Raw genomic sequence first — 12,136 nt, forward strand, 5'->3', positions numbered from 1 at the left:
ATGTCAAACCCAGTATTAGAGGTGGGGATGTAGATGCCCATCTACTTGAATGTGAATTAAAATGGATAATTAGGCTCAGAGCTGATAAGCTTCCTGGGCTCAATGATAAGGTGCAAGTAAAACCAATATTAAAAAAGAAAAGATTATATAGACCTTGAATATTACTTATGCCTATATATGTTTATATATATATACTTTTATGATATATATATTTTTTATTATATATATATATATTTTTATATATATATATTTTTATATTTCTTATGTATTAAATGTTTATTTTTTATGTTTTTATAAATCTCTCCTAGTTAATGAATGAAAATGATGTCACCTAATTATCTTTTTTGAATGAACCTATGAGTGTCATTTTGTTTATATTTAAACACATGCATTTGTTTGGTGACGTTGTAGTTTGATAAAGCCGTTTTGGTGAAAGCGCTAACTGTGCTAGCTTTTATTAAAGTTTTCATTCAACATACGCTGATTGCCTTTGACTTTGGAATTATTAGCAACTGTGGAGACTTCGTGATTGTGGAGATTTGATGTGGCCGTCTTCTTTCCCTGCATGTGGATTTTATATATATATATATATATATATATATATATATATATATATATATATATATATATATATATTTATATATATATGTATATGTATACGTATATATATATATATATATATATATATATATATATATATATATATATAGATATATATATATATATATATATATATATAGATATAGATATATATATATATAGATATATATGTGTATATCTATATATATATCTATATAGATATACACACATATAGGGCAGGATTCACGAAGGCTTGCACGGAGTGTAAGAGACGTGCAACACTCCATGCAAGCCTCGCGATCCTGGGACAGCCCTAAACTCCGTGTAAGAGACCAGCTAAAACATCTCTTACACGGACTGGGCGTGGACATGCTAAATACCTCACTTGCAGCCAAAAGGTATGCAAATGAGGTATATTAGCGATCTACGAAGCAGAAACCAGTCCGTGTAAGAGACGTTTTAGCTGCAGAAATGTACTCAGTTGACAACAGAGTACGTTTCTGCAAATTCCACAACGGAGCCATGTCAGCTCCAAAAAAAGGGTGCATATGTCTCAGGCAGCATGCCAATGGCCAAATATGTGGCCATTGGCAAGATAACCCAATGCAAAAATATTAAGAATAAAACCCAGCGCAGCCCCGCGCAAACGGGCTGCGCTGTATAAAACCATAAAAAAGAAGGTTATAAACCCACAAATGTGGGTTTCATGCAGTACATGGAATGACAATGCAGGGACCAGCAGACCAAAAACAACATGGCCACTGTGTAGTGGTTGCTTAGGGGGGAAGATGAGTCTAAGACATGTAACTAAGCATTAGTAGCATTAGTAGACAATCTCATGTAAATGAGGGTTAGGATACTGAATCTCACAGTCACATAGCAAATGAGCACAGTCAGAGTAGTGTAAGAGATACATAAGGGAGAGGAATAGAGTAGGAGATAGGTGACATCACAGGGGGGAATGGTAGAAAGAAATGCAGTTCATTGGAGGTCAGTGTAACATGACAGATGACAGACACAGATCATGGAAAGAGGTGTGCCACTAGACAAGTCAAGGAAAGTCAAGAAATGGAAGGTGTAAACTGTTACTTACACCAAAGTTTCTTGCTGGGCGTGCATGCGCACGTGTGTGCGCTATGAAGCGCGAGTAGGGCAGTGTGCGCGCGTGTAAGGCAGACTGAGCATGTGGGAGTGTGTTGGGAGATGTTTAACACTGTTTGCGCTGGTGTGCGCATGTGTAGGGCAGGCTGAGTATGTTGGAGGCTGTTGGCAGACGTGTAACAGTGTTTGCGCGGGTGTGCGTGCGTTTTAACCCGAATAAGTAGATTCTGAACCGTGTAAGTATGTGTGCGCACGTGTAAGCCACTGTGAGCGTGTTTCTGATGGTATGCATGTTGCTCCCCCCTGAGGAAACAGAAAGGAAAAAGGAAGCAACAGAATTAATAGGAAGCTAGCAGGGATAACTGCTGAAGCTAGCAGGTGAAAACAATTAGAAGCAGGCAATTACACAGGGAGAATAGTAGCCCAGCCCAGCACTTAAAACTCTGCAAACAGTAGTGCAGGATGTTTCTCTTAAGAGACACTGCAAGACAGGAGTAAGCTAATAGAAGTGAAAACTGAAAAAGCTTCACTCAGAGCAGAAATGTTAGGGGCTGCCATAGCTGTCATAATGAGACATAGGCAACTTGCTGAGGGTGATGACAATGCAGATGGTGCCAGACAACCCACAGTGAGGAGACTGAGAAGAGTGTACAGGCCCAGGGTCAACTACCACGGGTTACATGAGCTGGAGATAGTAGAGCGCTATAGAGTGGACAGAGAGCTCCTGCAGCAAATTGTTGAGCTGTGCAGGCCACGCCTCACACACAGAACAAACAGAGGCTGGATGCCATGTCAGCACATGTCGGTGATCATGTATATTTCCCCAATGCCCGTGAGGTATTGGCCAGCAATATGCGTCTCTTTCAGCAAATAGCGGAATACCCTGAGGTAGTGGGTGCAATAGACTGCACGCACATACGCATCAAAGCACCAGACGGTGAGCGGGGTAGGGCCTACATTAACCACAAGGGCTTCCCCTCCATCAACTGCCAGGTCATGTGTGATGCCCAGGGCATAATAATGAATGTGTGTGCTGGCTGCCCTGGGAGTTACCACGATTCCCACATCTGGCATTTGACGCAGCTGTACCAGACATTTGCCAATGGGGACATCCCACACAGACACCTAGTGGGGGATGCAGGTTATGCACTGGAGCCGTGGCTGATGACACCCATCAGAAACGCACACACACCTGAACAGGAATGCCATAATGAGGCACACGCACAAACACGTAATGTAATAGAGTGTGTGTTTGGGCTGCTCAAGTCACGGTTCCGGTGTCTGGACACATCTGGTGGATCCTTGCAGTACATACCAACTACATGTACCCAAATTGTCATGGTATGTGCTATGCTTCATAATATGATCTTGCGAAAACAGCTGCAGCAGGACCAGCATAGGGCTGGGCCAAACAGCCCCCCACCATTGCCAAGGCCATCACAGGCAGAGCGTGACTCGGAGGAGGAACAACCTGAGCCTGCCTCAGTAGGCAGAAAGAGGCATGCCCAGTATGCCCTGGCCTTGGCAAAGAGACAATGCATAGCACATACACTGGCTCAGTAGAAACCCTGGGAATGATACCCCCTCTGACTCACTCAAATAATAACATGGATGCCTAAAATGACATGACCTGCTCACAAACATGTACAGGGAAGTGTAATATGCGCATCCAACAGAGGCAGCCCTGCAGCACCGCCATGTATTAAGTAATGTAACACCATGTACTATATGCACACCTGAGCACCCTGACTAACATCCACACTCACCAAGCATGAAGCCACAAAATGACGATGGGATGATCAAGTGCAATAACTGGCTGAAGTAATGCAGTTAGTCAAAGGGGAGCCAATGTGTTTCAGGCTGGGAAGACATGCGGAGCATGACATGATGCACCACCTGCTAGGGGTGGCATGCACCTATCATGCCATGCCCCATGGATACTGGCAAAGGCTGTCAGTACCCACAGCATGCCCTGAATAGGTAAGTCTCAAAACACAAACCCACCTTCATAGGTTCCACAAGGGATAGGAACCTAGATGTAATGCTACCCAATGCCAGAAGTCTAAACAGCAAGATGTGTGCAGTGTAAATACACACAGTATGGAGAATGTAGATACCAGTCCTGTAATAGAGAACTGGGTCAAGGCTCACATCAGCACCCTAACACTACCAGGTCACACCTCATACTGTGCTGTACAGCCGCAAAACATGGAACAAGCTACAAAAGGAGGGTGACTAGCAATAAATGTCAAGGATAACCACACCCCCATGTTGGTACCACAACAAGAAGTAGCATGGATTAGCCATGGTCAAATACCAATGGCTAAAACCGCCTCCCAGTATATAGCCTGCTGCAGACTACTGTCCTAATACCAGGAACTGCACCTGGCCTATGTTGGAATACATGAATATATCAAGCCCCCCAAACCACATTATATTGCTTGACTGAAAATACCCAGACATACACCGGGAGCATTATACTAGCACCAACACAGTAGGAGAAAAGTTCCCAGAATCCACAAACCAAAATGCCCAGGAACAATGTACCACTCCCACAAGAGGGGTAAGCATACTGGATGTGATAATCAGCAACATGTGTACTGGATGGCAAGATGAGAAGTGTACCCCTCACCGGTAAGACCAGACTATAGAGTAATCACACTGGATATACACATCCTGACCCCAGTCCCTGGCCAGAATACCACAGTGAAAAACATGTGTAAAGCATAGGTTGCAGCCCTCCAAACTGATGTTGAATCCACGAAAGGCCCTGTGCAAGTGCAGAATATGGGACACACCACAGAACATGTTATACAGGCATTCCATGAACACAGCCAGGAATGCTTGGAGTATGCAATCACAAATAACAACAACACACAATGCCATACACGCAGGCATCTTGCATGCTGGACTCCAGCCATTACCAAACCATGCAAGAGAATGATGAAGCTACCACATGATAGAGCAAACATAAAAAGGGAAGTAATCACTGACCAGTAGTATGGCAATAACATATGTCCACACATACAATCCACTAAGTCCAGCCACAACAAGTAGAATCTGTGAATCCAGAGGCAATGTGACACCAGTCCCAAGTACACAGACAACCACAACACCCCCCAATAAATGCAAATATATGTGATAGATGCAACCATGTATCCAAACCAGAGGTTGAGCTCCACCAACTCAGTACTGTCAAAACTAGTCAGGAGGAGAAGGTAACCACATACACCACAAACCCAGTCCCACATAGACCTACCACAACTGTAAACCAAACACATAAACACAGACAAATATTCCCAGAGGCCTTAATTACAAACACACCACACCAACAGAAGCCTCCAAAGCAGATCACAAGCAACCACAACCTTCAAACATAGCACATGCAATGAATAGTACACAAAGCTGGTGTGCCAAACAGTCACAGGCCAGAAGGAGAAACAACATGCCTGATACAGTTGTAATAGGTGTCTGTATAGGCAGACACACTGCTGTCCCACTCACCAGAATGAACAAGGGAAAGGGTAGAGTAAGCTGCCTGTAGGCTGCCACAAAATGCCACATAACACAAATGCGCAGGTCACCCCAAAGCAAGCAGAAATATGATGCACTCAATGTCCATGCTGGTGTGAATTACCTGAGATGTACCTCCCTGGTCAACATGAAAAGAGACATGGATGATCCCTCTGAGTATGTACCCCAGGCCGGTATGACACTGGCTGTGTGCAGCATCCAACCCTCACCAAGAATGATGCCACAGTACAAACACAGAATGCTCATGTTTAACAGCTGGCACAGTTACAGCTGTCAGTCCAAGAGGGTCTAATATCTGTCTGCTTGAGATGTCAAGCATGACAAGCCATGCTGCTATTCCAGGGATGGCTTGCACCTGTTACCCCTGTGCATCTGGATACTGGATAAGGCCTTTGCCGCCTCCATAGAGCCGTATGTAGGCAAGGCCAAAAAGACTACCCACCACCCTAGAAAACATAAGTGGTAGGAAACATAAGGGTAATGCTGACCAATGCCAGATGTGTAAACTGCAATATGCATGCCCCTGAGGCACTTCCCATTATGGAGAACATTGATGTCTGTGCAGTGACAGAAGCCTGCTGCAAGCCTAGTGATAGCACACCAGCACTACTAGGTTATACCACATATCATGTGTTATGGCCCCAACACTGCACCAAAACATCAAAGGAGGGGGAGTATCCATATGCAGCACAGACACCCATATGGCCAGGTAACTGACAATGCACAAAGCAGCGGAGACCACCCATGTGCACCTAAGTGTAGTACAGTCTGTAGCATGCGACAGACCACACTCTCACACACAAGAACTCCACCCAGACATCCTGAAGACACTGGACAGTATGAATGTCCCACCAAATACCAGACAAGGTACACACAAATTACCACATAGGTGGCAAACCATTATGTATGCAAGGAGTAATCAGGGACCTAGGAACACAGGTCGACAGTAATCTGTCATGTGACACTCACAATGCCAATGTGGCTAGGAAGATTGTCGATATTGGACACCGTATCATGAAAGAATTCACATCTACATCAACAGAGGTCACTGTGCCGCTGTACTGTTCCCTTATCAGACCCATAATCTAGTACAATGACTCACATGGGATGTACCGTACGTGACACCTGCAGCGGTTCGGAAGACCTCATAGTTACCCCACCAACAGGATAAAGGGTGTGAAATATATGTCATATGCTGCCTGGCTGTAGACACCCCAGCTGAATGCAGTCACAGACTGCCTACACAGAGGCATTGTATGTCTGTTGTACAAGGCCATGTCCAACACAGGAGTAATGGACATGCTCCACCACAGGAAATCAAAGCCATTGGAGCTGTGAGAGTGACAGATGTCAGCCTCAACACATAATGAAATAAGATGTGCTGGAGGGACAGATACATAACCCAGAGGCTCCCCACACCCAGAAACAGGATCCCAATCCATGTTAGGCAGACCCCCTCACTGACACCCCTCAACAGGAATATTGCCAAGTGGATGGATGATCGTACATGTATACTGGAGGTCCTCACTGTGTCACGACCAGACAGAGGCACAGTGAAGAAATTCATAAATGGCCATAGTAGAACATAGCAAGGGGTGGCAAAAGACACACACACTCTGGCTAGGCTTACTAATGGCCTAGGGTGTATAGCCTAGTATGAACCCATGAACCTATGAAGATACAAAACGTACAGGACACTAAGGATAATCATGGTAGGAACCATGCTGGGCATCCACAGATATGCTCCGAATCACACAGATATTACAAACAACATACCAAATACACACACATATTGCTAACATACAGCCTGTCAGGTGCAGTGCAAATACCCCCCCCCCAGAGTGCAAAATACCTATCCCAGCAGACTGATGGTCCCCTGACATTTCAAATGCTGAGGTAACAGCCATCATCTGCAAAGCAGAACACACAGCAGCAAAGGTATGTGATGGTATCCTGGGCTGAGGCCAACATGAACTCCAAGAATAATGGAATGCCAAATCACACTACTGCCCAATGTCAGTCTTACCACAGGATATGTACCCAAAGAGCAGTGTACAACAACAGTGGTCCATCACAACAAAGGTGTTGCCTGAATGGATACTGCAAACTGCCAACCCAGGATCCTGACAAGCTTGTTCTGCACAGCTATGAAAAGGATCAGTATGTACCGCAGACAGAAGGCTATTGTGGACCTACTGATACTGGACCCTACACAGTGTGGCTGTCGTAACTGCAGATCCTGCCCCTAAACATGTTTGACCCATTTGAAGCAGTCATTAAGGTCATTGATGATGGCAATGTGGTCCACACAGCATAGCTAGACCGTGCACATGCTTCTAGACAATACCGTACGGGTTCAGTATGGATATGTTCACCAGCTTAAATATATACCCCTATGTCAGTAGAGGGGTTGCAAACCATACCAAGGACAGAACTGAGATGGTCAGACATGCCGCATCCATGTCAGACTATAAAGCAGATATGAGTGGCATCCCACAAGGCCTGGTCTTGCCCCTCCCCCCCGTTCTGTATATATGTCCCATAGGGATAGGCCAACATGGAAGGACTGTGACTGAACATGTATGCAGAGGAGTACAAACAGCCCACCATATCCGACCCCCAGCTGACACAAGCAACCCACAAAAGGGCCACCTACAAACAGACAACTGGAGCCATAGCCATGTCAGCAAGCTAATTGCAGAACTGTGTACAGACAACCACTGTGGATATACAGTAAGTGCCCACAAATTACCACAAAGGTGTTAACCCATGACGTACCTAACATGTAATGTGAGACCAGGGTACAAAAGGTGATAGATATCCTGCACTGGATAAACATGTGGCTGTAGTGTTCGCAGAAACATATACTATATACCCACCCAAACATGAAGGTTGGCAGATGTAGATAAGGGGAACTCACTGTGGCTCTGCAGTCATCCTCCATCAGCATCACAATTAATTACAATAGCCCCTGTGGGATATACCGCAGCAGACACCTCCATCAACTTTAATGTCCACAACAGTACCCCACCAGGAATAGCAAAGAGCATGAACAGATGCCATGTGTTGCCTGAGTAAATAAACTGCAGCCCCACACACCGCCATACTGCCCAGCTACAGGCAAGCTGTGCCTGATGTATGAAGCCATGTCCAACCTGGAATCAATGAACATGCTGCACCTTGTACAATCTGAATGGCAGTGAGCTATGCACATGAGAGACCTGAACCCCAGCACTGACATAGATAGGACATGCTGTACAGCATGATCCATAACACAGAAGGCACCCGCACTCTTCAGTAAACTCCTGGTACAGTTCAGCCAGAGAGTCACATATCGACACCCCTCAAGAGGAATCCTGATGAGTGGATGGGAGATGGTAGGCTAACCCTGGGTATCACTGTTATGTCAGAGGTAGACGGAGGCACAGTATACTAACCATGACATATGTCATGGCACACTCCAGTTACAATGTGTGTCAAAGGACAAACACACCCTGTGACTAGCATCAGAAATGGCCTAGGGAACATCGCTAATGTTTGCCAATGTCCACCCATGTTGTGGAATACACTAGCAATGTTGGACGAGCCTGGTGTAGGTAGTCCATATCTGAACATAATGCAACATGGTCATATGTGCACAACTGGCCCCTACACAGTCTGTTGTGCTCACTATGAAGATGTCAAGCAGTCATAGGACTAAAGCCCAGGATACTGTCCACCACAGTGAAAGTACTGAACCAGTACACTATACGGTACTACAGTGTTAGGTCATTAAGAAAGTATGTTGAGAACTGTCTGCAAAGTATCCCATGCAATCCCTGCAGGCACAGTATAATCCCTGTTGTGGCAGACATGAAGCAGTTGGCCAGTTAGTACACAACATGACACCCAACATGCAACCATAAACGTGAGATATTGTTGAAGTTCACACACACCCAAATATGTAGTGGACTTCAGAGTGCAACATATGGAAAGCTCACACTGGACATGCTCGCACAGTTTGATAAATGAGGCATATGCCAGACAACATGCCATGGAAAGGCTGAACTGGGCATGCTCACACACTTAGGCCATATCTCCGTTTAGCAGTTGGCCACACATATCTGGTATTTATGCGTCAGTCCAGGAACCAACCACAACACAGCAATCTGCCCAGTGCACACAGTAAATGACTACAGAGACATAAGTGATATAGTGGATCGCCATCATATGCAAACATCTTCCACAGATACACAAGTTGGTCATAGGAACAGGGAATGCTATGGCAATAAAGACCTGCAAACAGTAGAACAGCACAACAAATATTGTGCATCCGACAATTGAACATATGGGTGTAGAGGTCAATACTAGGCTTGTTGCCCTAGGGAATGACAGCTCAGCCAGAGTGTGCTTGGCATCTGCATCCCCAGGACAGTAGGCTACTGTGCCACTGTAAAGTAGGTCACAGAAGGCAACATGTGAGGCTAGTGAGCTGTCCCTCTGTCAAGCAGGGGCACCATGAAGGTCCCAGGGATTGAATGTGCTAAGCCACAGCCATGTTGTCAGTGTGTGCTGGGAGAGGGTTGCTGAGGATCTCTGACAGTAGGTGTCCGTCAATAACAGACTGAGGGGAGCCCTATCTGCATTCTCTGGACGATTCCACTGTCAACACTGTGTTGTAATGATTATGTGTGAATGAAGTGCCATGGAGGAACTGTTCACAGATGTACTCCCTCTGTGGGCTACAGCTCTGCAATGTATTAGCTCACTCTGTCTGTTGTACGGCACATATATGGCTGGTGTACAGCTGACAGGTGTCTTGTTGTGGAGCAGTCATGGGTATATGTGGGATAGCATGATCAATGCAAACCATACACATGCTCATAGAATGCAATTGTCAAGGATTATGCTGAGTGGCCAGTATAGTCCCCCAGCATGGGTCCTCTGAAGTCGTCCACCCCAGTCTTCACAAGTGTAGAGTCTGCTTGTGCTAAATACAGTTTGTGTGCAGTGACAACCTTGCCTGGGGTGGAGATGGGATATGGATGTCCAGGGAAAGGTGGGTATGGTCAGATATCAACAATGGTGGTCTACCTCTGGTGTGGAACAGTGAGTACCCACATTGCAGATGGACAGGTACAATATGTATTCCCCCATGTGGCTGTGGTGTGTGGTTCTGCCATAGCTCATGGTCCCACAAATTGTAGTGGCTGTAGGGTAAAGTGGTAGAGGCCTGAGTAGTTCTCACACACAATATGCCTGTACCTGATGTTAACAACTGGAATGGTGTATGTGAACACCTGCATATCCTGGCACTGTTCCCAGGGAAGATAAGTGTGTGTCCTGGATGTGAGTGTGGTGTTCTGGACTGGTTGTGTTGTGTGTTACAGGTCCTGTCGTCACAAAGCATGGTATAGAACATAACCTGCCAGTGCGATGTGCATATCTGACCCTGACGTAGGTGGCTGCAAATGCATATATAAGCTATCCCCCACCTGACAGGTAGTACTACATGTACATACCTCTGTAGAAATAAAGATGTCAGCACCCTATAAATACTGCAGGTGCAGAACAGATGCCCAGTAATTCAGATAGTGCGCTCTGCTAATGCGTCTCCCTCAAGTGTCATAATATAGTTAGGTAGGGTTTTGAATCCTGCAAATGCTCATTGTGTGTGGGTGAGTAGGGTTTGTGTGTGTGAAAGGCTGTGAGAGGGAAATGTCCCTTTTGGCAAATGGGAAAACACACTACAGGATGCACATTCCCCTTTCTAAACACTGATGATGTCAGCACCCTATAAGTACAGCAGGAGAAGGGAAACCTCCCAGTAATGCAAATAGCACACTCTGCTAATGCATCCGTCTCCACTGTCATAACGTAGGTAGGGGGTTGAATCCTGTAAATGCTCAGTGTGTGTGGAGGGAGTTAGTGTGTGTTCAAGACTATATGAAAGAAATATCCCTTTTGCCAACTAGGAGAACACACTACAGGATGCACATTCCCCTTTCTAAACACTGATGATGTCAGCACCCTATAAGTGCAGCAGGAGAAGGGGATCCTCCCAGTAATGCGAATAGCGCGCTCCGCTAATGCGTCCATCTCAAGTGTCATAACATAGGTAGGGGTTTGAATCCTGTACATGCTTAGTGTGTGTGGAGGGGGTTAGTGTGTGTTCAAGACTGTATGAAAGAAGTATCCCTTTTGCCAACTAGGAGAACACACTACAGGATGCACATTCCCCTTTCTAAACACTGATGATGTCAGCACCCCATAAGTACAGCAGGAGAAGGGAAGCCTCCCAATAATGTGAATAGCGCGATTTGCTAATGTGTCCGACTCGAGTGTCATAACATAGTTAGGTAGTGGTTTGAATCCTGCAAGTGTGTGTGTTTGGATGAGGGGGGTTAGTGTGTGTGTGCAATTTTGTGTGAGGGAAATGTCCCTTTTGGCAAATGGGAGAACACACTACACGATGCACATTCCCCTTTCTAAACACAGATGATGTCAGCACCCTATAAGTACAGCAGGAGAAGGGACGCCTACCAGTAATGCGAATAGCGCATTCTGCTAATGTGTCCGTCTCAAGTGTCAGAACATAGTTAGATAGGGGTTTGAATCCTACAAATGCTCAGTGTGTGTGGAGGGGGCTAGTGTGTGTGCAAGTCTGTATGAAGGAAATATCCCTTTTGGCAACTAGGAGAACACACGACAGGATGCACATTCCCCTTTCTAAACACTGATGATTTCAGCACCCTATAAGTACAGCAGGAGAAGGGAAACCTCCCAGTAATTTGAATAGCGCACTCTGCTAATGCATCTCTCCTGAGTGTCATAATATAGTTAGGTAGGAGTTTGAAATCTATAAATGGCATGTGTGTGTGTTTGGATGTGGGGACTCTGTGTGTGTGCAATTCTGTATGAAAAACGTGCTTTTTTGAAATCA

The sequence above is a fragment of the Protopterus annectens genome, chromosome 12.part0, assembly GCF_019279795.1.
Source record: "Protopterus annectens isolate FY-2018-M chromosome 12.part0, PAN1.0, whole genome shotgun sequence".
Classification (NCBI taxonomy): domain Eukaryota; kingdom Metazoa; phylum Chordata; order Ceratodontiformes; family Protopteridae; genus Protopterus; species Protopterus annectens.